Source organism: Macrotis lagotis, chromosome 1 (assembly GCF_037893015.1).
Source record: "Macrotis lagotis isolate mMagLag1 chromosome 1, bilby.v1.9.chrom.fasta, whole genome shotgun sequence".
Classification (NCBI taxonomy): Eukaryota; Metazoa; Chordata; class Mammalia; order Peramelemorphia; family Peramelidae; genus Macrotis; species Macrotis lagotis.
Window position 1 is genome coordinate 660,658,601 of NC_133658.1, and position 24,049 is coordinate 660,682,649.

Below are 24,049 nucleotides of genomic sequence, written 5' to 3' on the forward strand. Positions count from 1 at the left end.
GATATTTGTAAAGCAAAGAATAAAGCAAAAGTAAAAATAGAATTGAAATTCAAAATATGCAAGTAATTAATAATACCTACAAGCTGTTATGAGTTCAGGTTACCCGAGACATGTATTTTAGAGGTTATTTAATTCAATATACTCATTTTAAAGATTACAAAGTTCCAGAGAGATTACTTAATTAATCTCATGTCACAGTTTATAAGTAGCCATCACAGTCAGTCTAAATCATGGAACAAAATGCTAAAATTATGTATGAAGAAGACAAAATTAGGATAAAATTAGAATATTCTCAAAGAGAAAGCATTAAGATTGTAAAGGACTGAAAAAGATCTCCTTGAAGAAGATGGGATTAAACTGAGACTAGAAGGAAGTCAGGGAAACTGGAAGGTAGCTCTGAAATTGAAGAGTGTTCCACTCATGGGGCACAGTCAGTGAAAATTCTCTGAGCCAAATTATGAAATGTTATTAGGGAGGCCAGTGTCCTTGGATCCCAGAATATATGGCAGAGAATGAGATATAAGAAAAATAGAAAGGTAGGAAAAGTTCAGGTGTTAACAAGCTTTAAATTCTAAACAAATTTTATTCGATATGTTGTTCTGAGCTACTAGAGCACTTTCAACATTAATGATTGAATATTGTAATTTCAAACCCAGTGCACTGTCCACTTACTTAATTTTCATATTAATCAAAGTTAGGAAGGAGAGATTTCAGATTGAGTAAATTTAAAACATATTTTAATGTAAAGACACTTGAATCAAATGTATAAAGGAAAAAAGTGGGTGATAAGTATAGATTTATATTTCATAAATGCTAATGGTTGAATATTGGTCAAAAGAGAACTTAATCTTCAGATATTCTAGAATTTAGTAGACTGAAAATAAGCAACATGTGTCACAGACAAAAAAAATAAATGAAATTCTATACTTCATTAACTGACATGTTATACAAAACAAAGAAGTCAGTAGGAAAAAAAAGTCATTGTAATGAGAATAAATCATGTTTGTTTCCTGATTATTGACTGCCCTGAATGTTATGTTTTAAAAAAGGATGTGATAAAAATATCACTGTAAATCTTATTTTAATCCTAAAATATTAATGAGGTTCTCTGAAATACAAATAAAATCTATCCACCAGTCGGTATGTTGAATACTAAGAAAAAAGAGAAAAGATATTGAACTCTTTTAGACATATTCTTAAACATTTCAGCATCATTAGAAAATAAGTCTAAAGAAAATATTTCCAAAAACTTATTTCAAAACAAGAAATTGAAATATTGAGAGGTAATTTAGATTTTCCATTGTCATACAATCATTTTTCCCCCGAATTCTGTTCAAGTCTTCACAATAAAGATATAATTCACCTATCAAGGAAGGCTAAAACTAATCTTAAAGGATTCAATTTTTTTTTAAAAAAGGAGCCGTTAATGAAAATGAAGAGAACAAACATATATTATGAAAAATAGGCTAAAATTGCCTACCCAGAAAATTATAATATGGTTTCAAGTTTAGGGCCAATTAACAACAACATGAATGTATAATTAAAATTTTCTGATAATCAAAGAAATGAAAATACATCTTAAAACAATACAATAATTGATAAAAATATTAAAAATAAAAAATAAATGGTAACTCATAATGTCAGTGGGGCTGAAAGAAAATTACATCTTGATATATTTCTGTATAGATTATAGATAAGTATAAGCATTCTGGTGAGAATTTTAGTAAAATAAAATAACATTGACAAAATTAAAAATAATTATAATTTCCTAGATATATACTTTAGAATTTTAGAGGGGGGGAAAAAGGAGTTATTAGTTCAACAATGTTCAAATGTACCAAAATATCCATGTGTATTCATTATCTGTAATGTCAAGAAAATGTGAACACTTAACATGTATGCTGATTGATGATTGATTATATAAATTAGTGATCAGTGATGTAATGAATGGATAGGTTAATATCTAATAAGAAAATGTGAATACTATATGGGAAATTATATTAACAGATCTGAATGGGGATTAATAAAACCAAAATTGCATAGTAAGTGGTTACAATTGTCAAAAAGAAAGTAACATAATCTAAAGACTCTGAATACTATGAGTTCCAAGAAAATGCTTCAGCAAATTTTCAACTGTATGTATGATGGTAAATCTTCTGTGAAGGTCTGTCTATTTGGGGGGGGAAAAGGGGGAAGTAAAGCCCAGCTTGGTGGAAGAGCAGGAAAGCAGTGGGAGGCTTCTAATCAGGGTGTAACCCAGGTCCCAGAAGCTAGACAACAGTGCAGGTCCTGACAGCTACAAGCAGGTAAGCAGGAAGGGCCTCATCCCCAGACAAAGTTTGAATCCTGGAAATACTGGGGCAACAGACAGTAGTGCTGTGGGAACAAATCATTGCATAGGGAGAGCCTGAACATAAAGGAAAAAACAAACCTCTGTATTAGGCAAAGTCTGAGCTGCATAGGCCATCTTTGGCAAGGGATAAGCTAGGGAATCAAACCCCAGCCCCAAAAGAAAAACCTTAGAACTAATTTCCATATAACCCAGGAACAGAGCTCAACAATCAAAATGAACCAAAAAAGAGGAAAAGATTGTACACTAACCATAGAAAACTAGTATTCAGATAAAGATAATAAAAATGCCATTTCAGAAAAAGAAAGTAGTAACAAATTACTCAATGAGAAGTCTCAAAGAAGTTTATGAGCTGGACTCAAATCCAAAACCTCATAGAAGAGCTTAATAAAGATCTTTAAAGCCAAGGAAAAGAGGAAGAAGAAAAATGGAAAAAAAAAAAAGAAATGAGACCCATGCAGGAAAATTATGAAAAATTGACCAAAGAAATTATCTCCTTTAAAAGTAAAAATAACCAATTGGAGAAAGAATGTAACTCATCACAAAACAAAATCAACCAAATGGACAAGGAATGCAACTCAGCTAAAAGTCAAATTGATCAATTGAAATGGAATGCAACTCAACCTAAAGTAAAATTGATCACCTGGAAAAGAAAAACAACTTACTGAAAAGTAAAATTAACCAATTGGTAAAGGAAACACAGTTGGTAACTAAATAAAATAAAACCCTACAAATTAGAATTGGACAAAAAGAAACTAAGGAATCTATGAAAAACCAAGATTCCATCTCACAAAATCAAAAAACTAAAAAAATTGAAGAAAACCTAAAGTACCTTTTTTTTGGAAAAAAAAAACAAATAACTTGAAAAATAGATTCAGGAGAGGTAATTACAAATGATTGTTCTAACAGAAAAACTTAGATTTAAAAAAAAAAGCTTGGAAAATATCTTTTGGGAAATTATCAAGGGAAACTTTCCTAATATATTAGATGAGAAAGACAAAATAGCCATTGAAATAATACACAGAACAGCCCCATAAAAAATGTCAGCATAAAAACTCCAAGGACCATCATAATCAAATCCCAGAAGGAAATACAGCAGGCAACCAAAAAATGAAGTAATTTAGATATAAATGAAGTACAATCAGAACTTATCAAGTTCGACATTGAAGGATCTGAAGCCCTGGAATATGATATTGCAGGAAGCAAAGACCTTGGATTAAAGCAAGAATTTACTACAATGCAAAATTCAGTGTGTTCTGTCAGGGCAAAAAGGTGAATTTTCACTGAAATAGAGGAATTCCAAAATTTTCTGATAAACAAGATCAGAAGAGTAGAAAATTCAATTTGCAAATATAAGATTCAAGACATGCATAAAAAGTTAAATGGACAAGGAAAAATTACAACAACAAATGCTAGTCAAGAACATTACATTGCATACATACCTATGAGAAAAGAAAACAATTCTAAGTCTTGAGAATTGTTTGTCTCTTAGGATAAAGAGTTCAATATAGTTGAAGGGATTATACTTAGAGGATTTGGTATGGTTGGTTCTTGCCTTTCATTATCAAAGAAGACCAAAATGATATCACTAAATTTGAGATAAATTACAATGTGACTGTGACTGATGGGACCAATGAAAGCTTGTAATGGTCTACCACAGGTAACACACAAAATGTCTAGGTCAACACCTGGGGTGTTTTCTGTAAACTTATGTATCTCATGTTTTCTTTGAGCTATTTTAATTCTTTCTTTCTTATAGCACTCACTACTGTCTCTGATGACGGCACCCAATGCTAGGTAGTTTTGTGCCAGCATGTCCAGTTCTAAAGTTCTTAAGTATGACCTCAGAGTGTTTTAGTATTTAGAGTACTTAGAGGCTCTATACCTACTTCAATCAGACGTGACCTTTCTTTACTAGATACCTCAGTTAAGGAGTGTTTTAGTACAATAGGAGCAGAGGGTGGGAGCATACATAGAAAGCTTGGAATTAAATAGAATAGGAATGATCTTGCCTTTGCCTTAATTTATACTTTAGTTAAAGGAAAGGTTTGGTGCTGGTTGGGGTGCTAAAGAGATAAAGGAAAAGAGAGTACCCCATACTTTAGAAAGAGAGGATTGGAGGACAATGGTTGGAACACTATAGAGGATGGAGAGGATTGTACTTAGAGAGATTTGTCACAATAATATCATGAAGAGTTTGCTTAATGTGATATTTTGTCTACAATGGGAAGGGATGTACTTGGGGGAAAGTATAAATAATTCATGAAATGATTTGATTTTACATAATTTTTAGTTGAAAGGTTTGTGTGTGCAAGGAGGGTACTTGAAAAGGGGGTAATGTATAAAAAGATTATAATTTGATCTGATTTATGACTCCTGGAGAGGGTATCTCTATTTAGACAATAGAGGGGACTGTACTTAGTGATGGGTGAGGCACTGTTACTTATCAATCAGTCAAGCAATCAATCAATCAGCCTTTGAGAATAGTACTTTGATCAGGATAAATAAGAGGAATAAATGTTTATAAAGACAGTCATAAAGCATTGAAAACATAAAATGAAAATACTAGGAGAAGGCTAATTATTAATGGATAAATAATAGGTGAAGAGAAACAAAGACATATTGTTGTATAAGTAAAGAAGGGGGGACATGAACATGAGCAAATCCCCCATAACAGATATGGCCCAAAGAGAGAATAACATGTATCTCTAATTGGGATTTAAAAAATTATCCTGCTCTTCAGAGAAGTGAGGATGGAATTGGAAAGAAAAGGGAAGAAGTGAATGATAAAATGAAGGTAAAGGTAAAAGAAAGCTAAAGTTAAAATCTAAAAGATGAGTTAAAGCTGAAAGGGAGAAAAACATTGGTGAGGTGGAATAAGAGGAAAGGAAAGAGAAAAGTATTAATGAGGAAATATTAAATTGAAGGAAATAAGAAAATTAGTAGTGAATTATAAATGAGAATTGGATGAACTCACTCATAAAAGGGAATTGGGTAGCACAATGAATTAAAAGTCAGAATCCTGTAATATGTTGTTTACAAGAAACATATTTGAAGCACAGAATTACAGGATAAAGGTAAAAACTTGCAGAAAAATATATTATGCTTCATCAGAAGTAACAAAATCAGGAGTGGCATTCTGATTTCAGACAAAGAAAAAACAAAAAGTGATTTCAATAAAAGTGATAAGGAAGGAAACTACATCTTTTTTCTAAGCCACCATAGAAAATGAAGTAATATCATTATTAAGAATGTATGTATCTAATAGTATAGCATCCAAAATCTTAGAGGAGAAATTGAATGAATTACAAAGAGACATAAACAACAAAAATTTAATAATCAGGGACCTCAAACTCCCTCTCTCAGAATTAGTTAAATCTAACCACAAAACAAACAGGAAGTTAAAAAGGTGAATAAAATCTTAGAAAACTTTGATATGATAAACCTCTGATAAACATTGAAAGGGGAAAGAAAAGTATATATATCTTTCTCTCTGCAGTCCAATACAAAAATTTGACCATATCTTAGGGCACAAAACACATATAATCAAATGTCAAAAAAAGTAGAAGTAATAATTGCATGCTTTTCAAATCAAATCATGATGCACTGAAAATTGCATGCAATAGAGGGCCATAGAAATATAAGCCAAAAATTAATTGGAAACTAAATAACTTAATTTTAAAGAATGAGTGCATCAAACAACAAATCATAGGAGCAATCAGTCATTTCATCCAAGAAAATCATAATAATGAGACATCATAGCAAAATTTATGAGATGCAGCCGAAACAGTTTTGACAGGAAATTTACATCTCGATTTGCTTACATAAGCAAAATACAGTAAGAGATGAACAATAATTTGAGTAACTAAAAATCCTAGAAAAAAGAAAAAATAAAGTTCTTCAATTCAATGCCAAATTAGAAATTCTGAAAATCAAAGGAGTGATTCACAAAATTGAAAATAAGAAAGCAGTTAAGTGCATCAAAAAATCAAGAGAGAACTTACCAACAATGAGCAAAAAATTAAAGGCATAATTAAGAGCAATTTAACTCAAAGGTATTCCAATAAACTGTATGACAACCTGAGTGAAATGTATGGATATTTACAAAAATAAAAACTACTAAGTTTAGTGGGGGGGGGGGGGTTGGAATACTTGATGATGACCCCAATTCATAAAAAAGAAATATAAAAAACCATCAATTAATTCCCCATGAAAAAATATTCAGGTCCATGTGGATTTAAAAGTGAATTCTACTAAATATTTAAGGAACATTTAATTTCAATACTACATAAACTCTTTTAAGAAATAGAAGAAAGAGTGCTGCCAAAATATTTTATGACCGCCATATGGTGATGATACCTAAATAGGAAGAATGAAAATGACAAAAGAATATTATAGATCAATCTCCCAAATGAACATTGATGCAAAAATCTTAATTAAAATTTTAACAAAAAGTACAAGTTATTACTAGGTTATTAGACAATAATTGCATAGAATATATACTAGATAGGCAGAAATAGTTCAGTATTAGGAAAACTCCATCATTGAAGGTATCAATAACAAATTATATGATTATCTCAATAGATGCTGGAAAAGTTTTTGACACAATAGAACATTCTTTCCTATTAAAAATATGAGATTATACGAATAAATATAATTTTCTTTAAATATTCATCAATATCTACTGAAATAATAATAATAAGTAAAAATAAATAAAAAAACAAATAAAAATAAATGAAAAATAAAATAAATAATATAATAATAAAATGATAATAAACAATATCTACCTCAAACTATCACCAAATATATGTAATGGGAATAAACTAGCACCCACTTTCCAAAAGGGGTGAAACAATGATGCCCATTATCACATTTACTATTCAATATAGTATTAGAAATATTTGCCTCAGTAATAATAGAATAAAAGAAGTTGAAGGAATTAGTATTGGCAATGAGGAGGCAAAATTTTCACTCTTTGCAGATGATACAAATCATACATGTATATGTCTACTTGAAACAACGAACAGCTTTAACAAAATATGAGAATATAAAATAAATCCACATAAAGCATTAACCTTTCTATAAAAGAACAACATAGCCCAAGATCAAGATACAAAGAGAAATTCCACTTAAAATAAATGCAAACAACATAAAATAATAGGGAATATACCTCCCAAGACAAACCGAGAACTGTAAGAACACAATTAAAAAACACTTTTCACACAAATATTGTCAGAATTAAATACTCATGGTTAGCCCAAGCTAATATGAGAAATATGACAATTTTGCCCAAATTTAATTATTTAATCAAGACCAGGTCAATCAATCTACCATATAACTATTAACAGAGCTAGGAAAAAATAGAAACAAAATTCATTTAGAGTAACAAAAAGTCAAGAATATCAAATGAATTGATGGGAAAAAATGTAAAAGAAGATGTCCTAGCTGTACTAGATCTAAAAGTCTACTATAAAGCAGCCATCATCAAAACTGCCTCGTACCGGTTAAGAAACAAAATAATAGACAGTGGATTCAGATAGGTACCAAAGAAACAAAAGTAAATAAATACAGTAAACTATTGTTCGAGAAATCTAATGACATTAGCCTCTGGAGTTAACATCTCAGTATTTTACAAAAATAGTTGAAAATACTGGAAGCTAGTATAGAAAAATTTAGGCAGGTATCCACTTTTTTTTGGCAACGTGATGGTTTTAAGTGGCTTGCCCAAGGCCACAGAGCTAGATATTATTAAGTGTTTGATTCGGATTTGAACTCAGTTCCTCCTGACTCCAGGATTAATCTTTATCTACTGTGCCACCTAGGTGAACCCACTTTCACACCCTATACCAAAGTAAGGACAAAATGGGTACAGGATTTACACATAAAGGTCAATACCATAGGCTGCTTTACAGATCAAGAAATACTCTATCTTTCAGCTCTATGAAACAGGAAGAAATTTATGACCAAACAAGAAATAAAATACAAATAAAATGGAAAATGGATGATTTTGATTATATAAATTAAGAAGATTTTTGACAAATAAAACCAATGCTGTCAAGTTTAGAAGGAAAACAGAAAACTGGGAAATAATTTTCACAGCTAGGACTTCTGATAAGGGTCTCATTTCTTAAATATAGATAATTGAATCATGTTTATATGCTAAACAAGTTATGGTACATGAATACTATGGATATAATCATATAAATATTGATAAATTGGTACCAGACAGTCATAAAACATAAAAACATAAATGGTTGGACTTTAGAGAAGCATGGAATGACTTCCAAGATCTGATGGTAATCAAAGGGAGTAGTACCAAGAGAACAATGCATCAACAACACTATGAGGTGAACAACCTTGATGAAGAAGCTCCCCTCAGCAATCCAGAGAACTAGGACAATTATCAACTATATTTGACTGGTTATGGACAATATTATCCTCATTCACAGGAAGAAAAACAAAATAAAATAAAACACACATGTATGCATATACATAGATACATAATATACACATGTATATACATAGAAATATGAATATCTATGTATCCATATATTTGTATTTATTTGTTTATATTTGTTTGTGTAATACCTTCAGTTTGTTAGTGGGTTTATTACAAGCATCATTCCTCTCCTGATGGTAGGAAGTCAGCAAGAGGCAGTGAATCATAAATTAATTCTTGAATAAGATAATGTAACATCCTTAGTTGGAATAAAAAGAATATATTTAGATTTAAATGTAAGCAAGAAGAAACTACAAGTAATACAAATGAAGGAAATGAACAGGAAAAATTATTATAAGAAATGACATACTTCTATAGTTCCAATGTTAACTTTAAAAATATTTTTCATACTCATTTTTCTTAATTTATATTTATAAAATGGTTTCATATATGCTTATTTATAGGTTTCCAATAAGTCTTATTTTAGCATATGTTTATAAAGCAATCCTGGCATATTTCAAAGAGCATTAATATTTAATTCTCTGACCTATCAAGTTTTTTAAAACATATAGTTAATTGCTTCAATGTAAGTAATTTTGGTCTATAACAAGTCAGTACCTTAAAGAATTGAATATATATGAAAACATATTAGATTTCTGAAAATCAATAGAATTTTTAATGTATTCAAATAAAGCATGTTATATCAAGGATTACAAAGTGATTTATTTCTAGGATATTTGACCAGAGTGAGTTCCAAGATTGAAGAAGGAAGCATGACTTGTTTCCAATTAAAATTCCTATCATGTTTTATAGCAGTGATACTTCCTCAATCACTTTCACATTTATCACATACTCCTTGTCATAATCTTTGTTCTTAGTTATATATTTTATTTGTAATTTGGTAGTTAATTGAGGTTAATAAATAAATTTGGTTTATTTCAACATACTGAAACTATTAAATAATAAATTAAATTTTTTTTTGTCTAAATCAATCCATTGAAGATAACAATAAAAGGAAACTGGTGAGGAAAATCTTTGCAACAGGTTTCTCTGACACTTCTATTTAGAACTCATGACCAAAAAAGGGAGAGAAAGTATGAGAGGAAATAAAATAAATAATTTTGATTACTTTGAATTGAAATGTTTTTGAACAACACCAAAAATCTAAGGCAATCAAATGTAAAATTAATGTAATATAATGGGGTATATCCTTCAATAAATATCTCTGATAAAGCTCTAGTTTCTCAAATTTTGAGCCAAATCTGTTAAAATTAGAGGTCTTCCCCAACTGATAAATGACCAAAGAATATGAACAGGAGAAGGAAACAATAGTTTGATGAAAAAATCTGTTAAACAACTAATTAGAGAAATAGAAATTAAAAAAAAAAGAAGCAGGGTGGCTTGGTGGTGCAGTGGGGGACAGCTAGGTGGGTCATTGGATAGAGCACCAGCCCTGGAGTCAGGAGTACCTGAGTTCAAATCTGGTCTCAGACACTTAATAATTACCTAGCTGTGTGGCCTTGGGCAAGCCCCTTAACCCCATTTGCCTGGCAAAAACCTAAAAAAAAAAGTTTTTTTTTTAAAAAAGAAAGTCTGAGAAAACATCTCACATTGATCATATTTGATAAGATAATATAAAAGCAAAATAGGGGACAATGGCGAGAGAATGTGGAAAATGAGAAATTCTAAAGCATTGTTGATGGAGTTGTGAACTGTTTAAACTATTCCAGAATATGACTGGGAATTTTGCCCACAGAATTAAAAAAAAGCTGTACATACACTGACTCAGTAATACAACTATTGTATCTGTGTCATAAAAAAGTCAAAGAAAAAGGATAAGGATCCAAATATACAAAAAACATTTATTGGAGTGCTTTTAGTGATGGAAAACAATTAGAAAGTATCAGAATGTCCATCAATTGGGGTATGGAAGAATAATTTGTGATATATTACTGGAATGGAATACCATTTCTGGAATAAGAAATAATGAAGGTACCTAGCTGTGTGGCCTTGGTTACCTAGCTGTGTAGCCTTGGGCAAGCCAATTAACCCCATTGCCTTGCAAAAACTAAAAAACTAAAATAAAAACTAAAATAAAATAATATAATGAAGTACAGTGTTTTAGAAAAACCTGGGAAGACTCATATAGTCTAATGAAATGTGAATTGAACAGAAATAGAAAATTGTACTCAGTATTCAGTTACATTAATATTGTAATAATGATCAGCTATGAAAGACAACTATTCTGATCAATACAGTGATTCATGGCAAATTCAAAGGACTTATACTGGGAAAAATGTGATTCGCTTTAAAATAGAGAACTGCTATAATCTGAATGAAGATTAAAACTCTTCCATGTGGAAGACATGTCATTTAGTATGTACATTGAACTAAATGATTTTCTTCATTTTCTTTTCCAATCGAATTTATTATAAAGCTCATCTTTTTTGGTTTGTCCAAGCATTCTCTTTTTACACACTGTATTCCAAATAAATAGCAAAATTTTACCATTCCTCTTACCTCTGTACTCTTTTCTCCGTGCCACAATATTAATGAAACCCAAGTTCCATCATGAGATGGCAACTAGAGAACAATGAATACTTTCTCTCCTAAAGAAAAAGAAAAGAGAACTACGGAACATTATCAATAAATTTAACATAGGGGCAGCTAGGTTCATAGTGGATACAGTAATTGCCCTGTGGTCAGGAGGACCTGAGTTCAAATTTGACCTCAGAGACTTAATAATTACCTAGCTGTGTGACCTGGAGCAAGTCACTCAACCCCATTGACTTGCAATAACAAAAACAAAACAAACAAAAAAAAAACAGACGGTTTAACATAGAAGTAACAATATATTCAAATGCTTTTGGAATAACACAAATAACTTTGAGAAATAGGTAAAACTAATAGATATATGTCTTTGGAATTGTCAAATCTAAACGAAATTGCTTTACCTCTAAATAGACCACTAAAAAGCTAAAATTCAAGAGGAAATTAAAGACTTTGTTCAGGTAAGGTCTGCTTGAACTTAACTAATGATATGTTTACTTAAGACTTTTGAATAATTGACTGTGATGCCAATTCTCTTATTAAAAAGAAATGTTTGAGACAACAATTCATTGCCAGATCTTTGTTTCTAAAAACTGTAGAAAGGTATTCCTTCTTAAACTTTAAAGTAGTAGTCAGTGTAGATTATGAATGAAAGTGGCAGAAATTGTGTAACATGTTACTGAAAGCTACAAATTTCAGTAACAGTTGAAGACCAGAGAAGATATATTTTGGTGTCTAGAATTATATATAAGAAGCCTAAATCACTTATGCACTGAAAAATATAAAATTCTCATATGATATAGACCTTAAAATATCCTGGAGAACTCTCATTCATTCAATTTTAATGGAAATAGTCCATTTTGAAAGGTAAAATCATTGCCTATAAATCACTCATATTTAACGTTGTTACAATAAAACAAAACAAACTTCTCAATAGTGTTTTAAGTTAATGTCAATATGCTAAATACATATAATAGCCAACATTCATGAAATGAGATACTTCCAAAATGTGAAGAAAGACTTCGCAAGAAGAAATCAAAGTCATGTTGGAATAATTAAATGAAGAAAACATCCCGATATTCTAATCTACTCCTTAAATTATATCCAAGGTAATTTCAGAGATGAACTTTTCCCATAGCATTTTACCTAATAATTCAGTGAGTTAAATTACTGGTTTAATTATATTACATAATACATTATTTAATATATAATAAAAAATATAAAGTATAAGTACTAGTTAGAAGACAGCTTCAAAATGCTACTTAAAAACCATGACAATAGGGTGATGATGATGATGATGGGTAAATTCCTTTTGAATTCAAATAATAAATTATACTTAAATTTCCACCAACATAAGTTGGCCATAAATAAAACCTATTTAACATTATTGTCATACTTATTTTAAATTGTCATACAAAAATGCTAAACTATATTGAATAAAATACTTTCAAAATATACTTATTTTTCTATTTGAGCTTCACAAAGAAGAAAGAAAATGCAAATTATTATAAGCATCTGGTTTTCCTTCCCCCCCACTTCTCAATGTGGCTCATTAAGTTTGTCTTCATTCTAGAAACCTTTCTTTTAATGATTATTGCTTCTCTTTTCTAGGTCTAAATCTACTAACCTAGTTAAGCTAATTATCCATGGTTTTCAATTTTCAGTGTTTCCCTTCATTGGTTTGGATAATTGAGAGTTTATTAGCTAAGTATTAAACACACATAGACATACTGCTATAAGTTTATTCTAATTTACTTGGTATTTATTGAAATTTTAAAAATAAGTCTCGGTACTGTATTGGTACAATGGAGCATAAAGGTATATTCTATACAAAACAGAAAATGTTAATCTTTAGGGGTCTTTTGAAGTGAACTATCTGAATTGAAATAATTGAACATATCATGAAAGGGAAACACAAGAATATTTCTTTAAAGTAAAGGTGTATAATTGTCTGCTAAAGAAGAAGCCTTACTTCTTTGTATCTCATGAGTCCTTACAATGGAGAGAAAGGAAATTTCTAGGCATCAGATCATTAAAATCTGTGCATAATTCTAAGTAGCCTAACTACTACCCTATTGAGTCAAAGAGAACAATCTAATCTCTTCTACAAGAGCAATTTTTTTAATCAGTCATCATGCCCTCTCCCACCCCACTCCCAGCTCCCTGTAAATCTTTTCTAGGCAAAATAACCACAATCTTTTAACATATTTCCATCTGTATGAATCTGAGACCCACATATATGTTAATGACTCTCCTTTAAATTCCTCAACATATAAATTCCCTTCCTAAAATATTCTTGTGAGACCTAATCATGTAATATAGGTGGGCCTTCTCAAGGGAAGGGAATATGGGAACTCTTACTTCCTAATTACTGTATCTCTTATTTAAGGTTAAAAATCTAATTATCTCATTTAATTAATACTGATCCACATTGATCTTGATGATGGTGATATTTGTCCTTTTTTCTAGAGAAGGCCACAGCATCACTGAGGTGATGCCATAACAAACAAGTTAATTGACTCTGAGTGAGGAGGTGGTGGACTAAATCACCGGTTTCACTTTCACCTCCAGAGTCATCTGAGTCCAGTAGTGGGATATGGAACAAAACAACTGGAAATTTCCCTGGATGTGAAGCAATCAGGCTTAAGTGTCATTCATAAGGACACACAACCAGTAAAGTGCTTGAGTCCAGGTCCTCCTGATTTCTGGGCTAATGCTCTATCCACTGAATCACTTAGCTGCTCACATTGATTTTAGTTTCTATTAAACCCCTCAATTCACTTGATTTTTCAAACAAAATGATATCTAACCAAATTTTTTTCACTCTTGCACTGATGAAGTTGATTTTTTTACTCACATGTAAGACTTTCTTAGAAGAAAACTTTTTTTGAGAACACTTTCAGACATTCCTTTCTTCTTTGTAATCATGCTTTAAAAGGTGATATTTTTGTGAATTCATCACCAAGAGTTATCACATATGCCATAAGTCATTAAACCATAGTCATTACACTGATTTCATTTTATAAAATGTTTCATGATTTCACCAGTTATATAATTACTGTCAATTCCTAGTATTTAACACTTCATTTTAAAAGAAGAAATTAAATATACCTGTAATCAGTCTGAACATTCATGAGCATCTATAGTGCTAGCATAATTTTCATTTTTTTCTCAAGAAGTAAATTTCTTCAATTAGAATTTATTTCCTTTTTTTCTGAAGACCTGGACAGTTATTTTCTCTAATTTTCTTCATTATCATATTTAAGATTTATTGCTCTGTTGTGTTTTTCTGGGAGAACCTCTATCTTCCAGATCAGTGTGTTTTGCTTTTATTATACATATATTTTATTTTAATGCTATATCTATATCTACATATCTATATATCTATATATCTATATATCTATATATCTATATATCTATATAACTTTTTTCCATATTTTTCTTCATTTATATAAATTTGAATTCCTAATCTATTATTCTCTCTTTTGTTATTGGATGATACTTGCCATCACAGATCACAGTGTTTCATTCTCTCATTTTTTTTAGGATTTTTGAAAGACAAATGGGGTTTAGTGGCTTTCCTGAGGCCACACAGATAGGTAATTATTACGTGTCTGAGGCCAGATTTGACTCAGTTACTCCTGACTCCAGGGCTGGCACTCTATCCACTGTGCCACCTGACTGCCTCACAGTGTTCTATTCTACTCGTTATTTTTAATTGTGTAGACTCTCATAGTTTTAATTTTCTTTTGAACAACTTGGTGGTTCTACTTGCTTCTCAAATTTTACAGTGTGAATCATTTTCCTTTGGTTTATGGTTTGTATTCATAGATTCTTGTCACAATTGGAGTATATTTTTTCATCTGCTGTACTCTTTTCCATATTGTATTGCCTATCTTCAAGGTATTAGAAGTGTTCTTTCTTATGTTTGTGGTAATTTACCTCCATCTGATTATCCCCTATTCGCTTTCTGACTTTGTGTACTCTGATTTTCTTGGGCACCAGATCTTAGAGCATCTCAGCCTCCTCCCAAGCTGGGCAATTCATGATATCCCAAGTGATTTCTGGTTGATCTGAACAGCCTAACTAGATTTTGTATCATTTTTACCAAGTTAAATAGAGTGTTGCAAACTCACCACTCTCCTCCCCTACTTACGGATCTGGTGCCCTTTCCCATTTCCTCTGCTATTTCTTTGCCAGAACTGACAGTCAAGAGCCTTGAAGTTGGTTATGCTAGAGTGCTGTGGCCCTTTGAAGACTTTTATGCTTGAGATGACTATTGCCATTTGACTATCAAAGAGGGAGTAAATTGCAGGAGCTTGAAGATGGAGACTTCACAACACTGAAATGAGTTCAAAAGATAGGTTTTCTTGTACACCTGTGCATTTTCCTTGTTTTCTGCCTGTGTCACCTTGCTTCAGTAGGGTAGAAGATGAGGGATGGATGTTAAGAGAACTGTGTTTTTAAAATATTGACCAATATGATATTTAATTTAATTTAATTAATTTAACCATTTAGTAAATAAGTTCATTGTATTTAATGATTAGTTTAATAATAATGACAATAATAATTGGTTTCTAGAGATCATTTTCATGGCAAATAATGTCTTGGTCATCAGTGAAAACAAAATTTCCAGATGCAATTTGTTAATCATGACAAGCCTGCTTTCTTTCTCATTCTTTTCCCTTCTGTACTTGCCTGTGATAAGTGAAATGAATCAAAGAAATGTGTGGCCTGTTCTGTCCTTTGGAAATTGAGATCTCTAAGAACTTGAGGGCTCCTGTTCCCTCAGATAGGTTCATAACAATTCCCCACACTTGCTGTGATTGTATTATTCTGAATTAGTGAATTTGTCCTGGGAAGATCTCTGAAGTCCCTAAACTGATTATTTTTGTGATTCACCTTATCCCTCCTTTCCCACTTAATCACATACATATAATATATAGTTCCACTATAACAACGTTGAATTACATGAATGGAGAAATTTCAATTTACAAATCTGTTCTTTCCACTGAAAGTAATTAATTAAATTAATATATGATGACTAGGAGTCTATATCTGACCTACTCTGTCACAATTAGTTCAGAGATTGGTTCAGCAAAAGTTCTGTTAACAATTTTGACCTTCTTTTGGACTATAGGGTGTCTGAGATCATGAAGAAAGTTGATGTTGGTTTATCTTTGTGACATACTTTCTGTTTTGTGATCCAAATTATATTGGTTTTATTGATTATGTGAAGCCAAGTAAATGAATCTTGTTAACATTACCCAGAAATCTCAAGGTCGCTTCAAATCAGCAAAGGAGGTTACCATGTTACCAAAAAAAATATCCAGTTTAATGTAGTGCTCAGGTATGGGATATGAAACAATGGTATAAGAAAGAACTTCCTACACTTGACTAAAAAAAATATGCCCATCTATTGGGGAATGGCTAATCATGTCATAGTATGTGAACACTATGGAAAATTATTGTTCTATAAGAAACCATAAATGATCAGATTCTAGAGAATGATGGCATAAGTTACATGATCTGAGCAAAGGGAACAGAACCAAGAAAACAATGTACATGTTAAGAACAACATCATAAGGTGTCCAAGCTTGATGAAAGCAGCTCCTCTCAGCAATTCGGAGAGGTAGGACAACCATATTAGAATGGCTATGGACAAAGTTAATCCAACCCAGTTAAAAAAACAAATAAAACAAAAAGCAAAAGCAAAAACAAAACCCCCAATTACAATCTGATGAACCCTTTAAAAATATCTTTTATGTATCTCTTTCCCTTAATCCTAATTCCTGCCACTACAAAAAAGAGATGCTATGATTATTTTGGAACAAGTAGGACTTTTCTCATTTTTAAGGAATAAATCTATTGCTCCTTAGAATAATAAGCAGTGTCTATTTGAAACCATCAGCAAGCATTATATTCAACAGGGATAAGCTACAGGCATTGCAAATAAGATCAGGAGTGAAACAAGAATGCCCATTATCACTATGACTGTTCAACATTGTTTTAGAAATGTATGCTTCATCAATAAGAGAGGAAAAAGAAATTGAAGGAATTAGAATTGGGAAAGAAAAGACACAACCCTCATTCTTTTCAGATGATATGATGATATACCTAGAGGATCCCAAAAAATCATTCTAAAAACTATTGGAAACTATTAGCAACTTTAAACTTTAAAGGCTTTCTTCTCCTCATTTGCCTTTTGTTTTGTTTTGTTTTGTTTTTTCCATTTGGGCTAAACTGGTTTTAACATATTTTCTTCAGTATTCTTGGTGTTTCTTTCAACAAGCAGCTGATTCAATTTTCATGATCTATCTGTATCGCTCTCATTTCTCCTTCCAACTTTGCCTCCACCTCCCTTAATTGCTTTTCAAAGTCTTTTTTGAGTTCATCATAGCAGAATGAAAAATAAACACTCATAAATCCTCAACTTTTCCATAAATGACTAGCAAAATACAGCAGGAAGAGCTAGAAAAAGAAATCCCATTCAAAGTAACCTCAAACAAAATAAAATACCTGGGAGTCTACCTGCCAAGACAGACAGAAAAACTTTTGGAAAACAATTACAATCCATTACTCATATAAATAAAATCAGAATTAAATAACTGGGCAAACATCAACTGCTCATTGATAAGTAGAGTTAATACAATAAAAATAACAATTCTCTGCAAACTTAATTACCTGTTTAGTGCCCTGTCAATCAAAATTTTAAAAAATATTACTTTAATGAGTTAGAAAAAGTTATAAGCAAATTCATATGGAGAAATAAAAAGTCAAAAATTTGCAGGGATTCAAAGAAAAAAAAAGTGTAAAAGTACATGTCTTAGCCCTACCAGATCTAAAATTATATTTTAACGCATCAGTCATCAAACTGTCTGGTATTGGCTAAGAAATAAAGTGGTGGACCAATGGAATAGACTAGGTGCAATAGCAGGAAATGATTATATAGAAATCTGCTGTTTGATAAATGCAGAGTCCAGCTATTCAGATAAAAATGCTCTCTTCAACAAAAAATTATTGGGAAAATTAGAAGTTAGTATGGAAGAAACTTAGATTAGACCAACATCTCAATTCCCTATAACAAGATAATTCCTGAATGGATACAGGATTTAGACATAAACAATATTTTAAACAAACTAGAAGACAAAGGAGTAGTTTATCTGTCAGATCTATGGGAAGTGAAACAGTTTATGATCATGGAAGAGATGAAGAACTTCAATAAAAACAAACTAAACCATTTTGATTACATTAAATCAAAAAAGCTTTTGCACAAACAAAACCACTGTAACCAAGATCAAAAGAAATGTAGTAAACTGGGAAACAATCTTTACAACTCGTATTTCTGATAAAGGACTCATTTCTGAAATATATGGAGAACCGAGTCAAATTTTTAAAAATACAAGCCATTACCCAATTGACAAATTGCCAAGGCAATATACAGATGAGTAAAACAAAGAGATCCATGGTCATATGAAAAATTGCTCTTGATTTTAAAGAGAGACATCCTGACAACATGGCAGAGAGAAGATAGGCACTGTGATATGTGCTCTTCTTTCCCCTCAAAGATACCTTGAGAGAAATCTCTTAGAAATTTGATCAACAAAATCCAGAAAGAGTAGGGTAGGAGAAGAACAACTACCAAGAATATCTGTCTCAGGGGGCCATGGGTGAACTGGGATACAAGAACAGAGAATCAATGTGGGGACTTCAGCCAGGGGAAGACAGAAGGCCAGCCTCAGTCACAGAGACTTTGCTGAGTGGTGAGTTCAAGATTCAACTTTAGCTGCAAAGACTTTGTTCGGGGGAGAGTAGCTATGGGAGCGTGAGTTTCAGCACAGAGTCTTAGAGCATGCCTAGAGAACAACCAGCTGGGTTTAGAAGCTGAACTACATACTTTCAGCAGAGCCTTTTTCTCAGAAGAAACAATAATAAACAACCCCACCACCACCACCAGAACCACCTCTCTGAACCATTTCTGATGAGAATGAAGGCTCACTCATTCCCCTCGTCTTATCCCATTACAGTCTATTGAGAAAGCTTTTTCTTGACTCTTATGTGAAATACCTTAGCCCCCTTTTCCTCTCCTTTCACTTCCTCCCAAGACTTTCCTTTATCATGTACTGAATTTATCTTTTTTAATTTAATTTATTATACCATTATATTCTGCTCCATCCTATGCCCTTCTAACTACTCTTATAAATGAAAAAAGTCCATATAAGTTATCATTATCTTCTTCTCATGAAGAAAAACAGTTAAACATCATTAAGTTCTTCATAGTTGGTCCTTCTCATCCACCCCTCTCTATAAATCAGCAGAGTCCTATACTTGAAGATCATACTTTGTGTTCAGCTCTGGTTATTTCAATAGGAATGTTTGAAAGTCATCTGTTTCTTTGAAACTTTATCTCTTACCTTGAAAGAGGATGTTGTTTTGCTGGGTGGTTGATTCTCAGTTGTAAACCAAGATCTTTTGCTTTCCAGAAAATCATATTCCAATCCCTATGAACCCTTAATATAGATGCTGCCAGATTCTGTGCAATCCTGACTATAGAGACATGGTAGTTGAATTGTTTGTTTCTGTCAGATTTTAATATTTTCTCTTTGTCTTGGAAGTTTTGGACTTTGACTCTAATATTCCTGGAAGCTTTTCTTTCAGGAGGTGAATAGTGAATTGCCTCCTTCTATTTTACTATCTGTTTGATCTCAGGGCAATTTTATTGTGTTGTTTCTTGAAAAATGAAGTTTAGGCTCTTTTCCTGGTCTTGATATTATATTGATTATATTATATTGATATAATATTAAAATTATTTCTTCTGTATCTGTTTGAAAGGTCAGTTGTTTTTCCAATGTAATATTTCACATTTTCTTCTAATTTTTGGCTTTTTTGGAAGAGTTTTATTTCTTCCTGATTTCTTATAAAGTCATCAGCTTCCTTTAGCTCCATTCTGCATTTGTGGAATTATTTTTTTTTCAGAGAGCTTTTTTATCTCCTTTTCCAGCCAGCAATTATACTTTTAAAGGCTTTCTTCTCCTCATTTGCCTTTTGTTTTGTTTTTTTTTCCATTTGGGCTAAACTGGTTTTAACATATTTTCTTCAGTATTTTTGGTATTTCTTTCAACAAGCAGCTGATTCAATTTTCCTGATCTATCTGTATTGCTCTCATTTCTCCTCGCAACTTTGTCTCCACCTCCCTTAATTGCTTTTCAAAGTCTTTTTTGAGTTCATCCATAGTCTGAGACCACTGTCTATTTTTCTCTTAGAGGCTTTGGATACAGAATTTTCAATTCTGTCATCTTCTGAATCTTCCATGGGACCAAAGTAATTTTCTATTTCCAAATTCTTCTTCTTTTTTTGTTTGCTCATTTCCTCTCCCTAAGTGTAATTTACTGCATTTCCAAGGCTTTAGGGTATTTTTGGAACATGAAACATTGACCTCTATTCCTTCAAGTTCTTATGCTCTCTTGCCTGTGCTTTGATATCTAGAAGACCACAGGCACTTCCATCTGCTTTGGAGCTGTGAGGAGGATCCCTGCTAAGGCTATCTTAGTATGGAAGCCCAAACTGCAGGCTGAATCTGAGTGTGAGCAAACAACAGAGTCCAGCCCCATGGAGAGCAGAGTGCAATCTCCCCCTACCCCTTTACCATGTGTGGGCTGGCTTTCCCCAATTCCTGCTGCAGGTTCTCAAAGCAGTGCTGTTCTGATGCCAGTGCTGTCACATTCATTCTGGTGCAGCAAATTTCTCTCACCACCTCTTCATGCTTTTCCAACACCTACTTTAAAGCATAGTTTTAGATCTGGAAGTTCTAGGTCACCTGCCTTTATATTTCTTTGTTTTGGTTCTCTTGATATTCATGATAATTTCTTGCTCAAAATGAATCTTGCTATTATTTTTTCTAGCTCAGTGAAATAATTTATTTGACAGTTTGAATGATATGACAGTGACTTCATTATATTATTTACATAACCTTGAGGAATTGATCTTTTTCTAATTGTTTAGATTGGAATTTGTGTGGATAAGTGCTTTATAAGTGAATTCAGTTTCTTGGTTTACCTTGGGATGTAGATTCCCACGAATTTAAATAAATTTGAAGTTACTTTAAATGGAATTTATCTTTCCATCTCTTGCCCTTGGGTTTTGCTGTTACAATTTAGAAATGCTGATGGCTACTGTGGGTTTGTTTTACATCTGGCTGTTTTGCTGAAATTATTAATTGTTTCAAGTATTTGTTAAATTATTTCATCAGGTTATGTAAGTACATAATTATAACTTCAAAGCATGAAAGGTTTCTTCCTCACTGTCAATTTTGATCTTATCAATTTCTTTTTCTTCTCTCATTAATAAAGCTAACATTTCATTTTTTAAATTTTTTTTTAGGTTTTTGCAAGGCAAATGGGGTTAAGGGGCTTGCCCAAGGCCACACAACTAGTTAATTTTCAAGTGTCTGAGGCCGGATTTGAACGCAGGTAGTCCTGACTCCAGGGTCGGTGCTCTATCCACTGTGCCACCTAGCCGCCCCCTGGAGTTTTTTTATTAGAGAATTTATTAATGATATAACAATTTATTTTTTTTCTTAAATGGGGTGATTTAAGTAGTTCATTTCCTCTTCTCATAATCTGGGCAGTTTTTAATATTGTAAATTTTCATCCATTTCACTTAGGTTGCAAATTTATTGGCATACAATTGGGCAAAATAACTATGTATTATCTCTTTAATTTCCTTCACTTTTGTGGTTAGTTTACTCTTTGCATATTTTGATACTGATAATTTGTTTATATTCTTTCTTTTTATTAATCAGATTAATCAGAGGTTTATCTATTTTACTTCTTTTTTCATAAAACCAACTATTAGCTTTATTTCTTAGATAAATGATTTTCTTCTTCTCATTTATTAAAGTTCTGCCTTTAATTTCAGAATTTAAAATTTGAAACTAAATTGGGGATTTTTCTTGTTTTCTGGGGTTTTTTTTGGTTATATAACTAGTTCATTGACCTCCTCATTCTTTATCTTAATCATAGAAGAATTTAAAAATAAAAAAAAAATTTCCCTGAAACTTGCTTTGGGTGCATCCCATCAATTTTGATATGATATCACAATGTTATCAGTTTCTTGGATGTACTTGGATGTTGATTAGCTCTATCATTTTCTTTTTGATCCACTAATTATTTAGCATTAAAATTTTTTAGTTTCCAATTAAGTTTTGGTTCATCTTTCCATGACAATTTATTACATGTAATTTTTATTGCATCAATATGCATTTATTATTTTTGCCTTTCTGCATTTGATTATAAGACTTTTGTGTCATAGGACATGGTCAGTTTTGGTATAGGTGCCATGAACTGCAGAGAAAAAGATATATTCTTTTCTATCCCCATTGTTTTCATCAGAGGGCTACCATATCTAAGATTTTTAAAGATTTTATTCACCCTTATAACTTCCTTATTATTTATTTTGTGGTGAGATTTCTCTATTTCTGAAATAGGGAGGTTAAGGTCCCCCGTTATTGAAGTTTTATTGTCTGTATCTCCTTGTAATTCACATAGTTTTTCCCTCTAGGAATTTGAATTCTATACCACTAGGTGCATACATTGTAAATAATGATAAGGTTTTCACATAAATCATCAGCATTTCTATATTTAAACAACAAAGTCCAAGGACAAGAAATAGAAACATGTGTGGCTTTGGGCAAGCCACTTAACCCCATTTGCCTTGCCAAAAACCTAAAAAAAAATAGAAGCAACATTAAATACTTGGGTATCTATCTCCCCAAACAAACCTAGAATCTGTATGAACACAATTATAAAGTCCTTCTCACCGAAATAAAGCCAGATCTAAATAATTTGGAAAAATGTCAATTGCTCAAAGTTAGGTTGAGATAATATAATAAAAATGACAATTCTACCCAAATTAAATCATTTATTCAATTCTATACCAATCATATTACCAAATAACTATTTTGCTGAGCTACAAAAAAGTAGTAACACAATTCATCTGCATCAACAAAACGTGAAGGATAGCAAAGAAACTGATGAAAAAATCTTAAGGACGGTGGTCTAACTCTACCAAATCTAAAACTGTAGTGTAATGTAGCAGTCATCAAAACTGCCTGGTATTAGATAACAAATAGAGTAATAGGTCTGTGGAGTAGGATAATTTCAAAAGAAACCATAGAAATGACTACAGTAATCTACTGTTTGAGAAACCCAAAGACATAAGATTCTGGGCCAAGAACTCAATTGACAAAAAATTGTTGGGAAAACTGGAAAATAATATGGCAAAAACTAGGCATGGATGCATATCTCACACACTATACCAAAATAAGGTTAAAATGGGCACAGCATTTAGAAATAAAGGGTCATAAAATTGATAAATAAATAAACCAAGATCTATCATAAGGGAACAAATTTATGACAAAATAAGAAATTGTGCAAACTGCAAAATGAATAATTTTGACTATATTAAATTAACATATTTTTGCACAAATAAAAAAAAGAACAAAAATGATCTATCTACATTACCAATGATGCCTTTGAAGAAAATTATTTTTTACTTTTGCTTTATGTTAAATCTGGATCACTACCCCTGATTTTTTTTTTTAATTTAACCTGCTTCAGAATATATCTTGCTCCAATCATTTAGCCTTTCCCTGTCTGTATCTCTCTGCTTCAAATTTATTTCTTATAAAGAATGTATTTTAGGATTCTGAT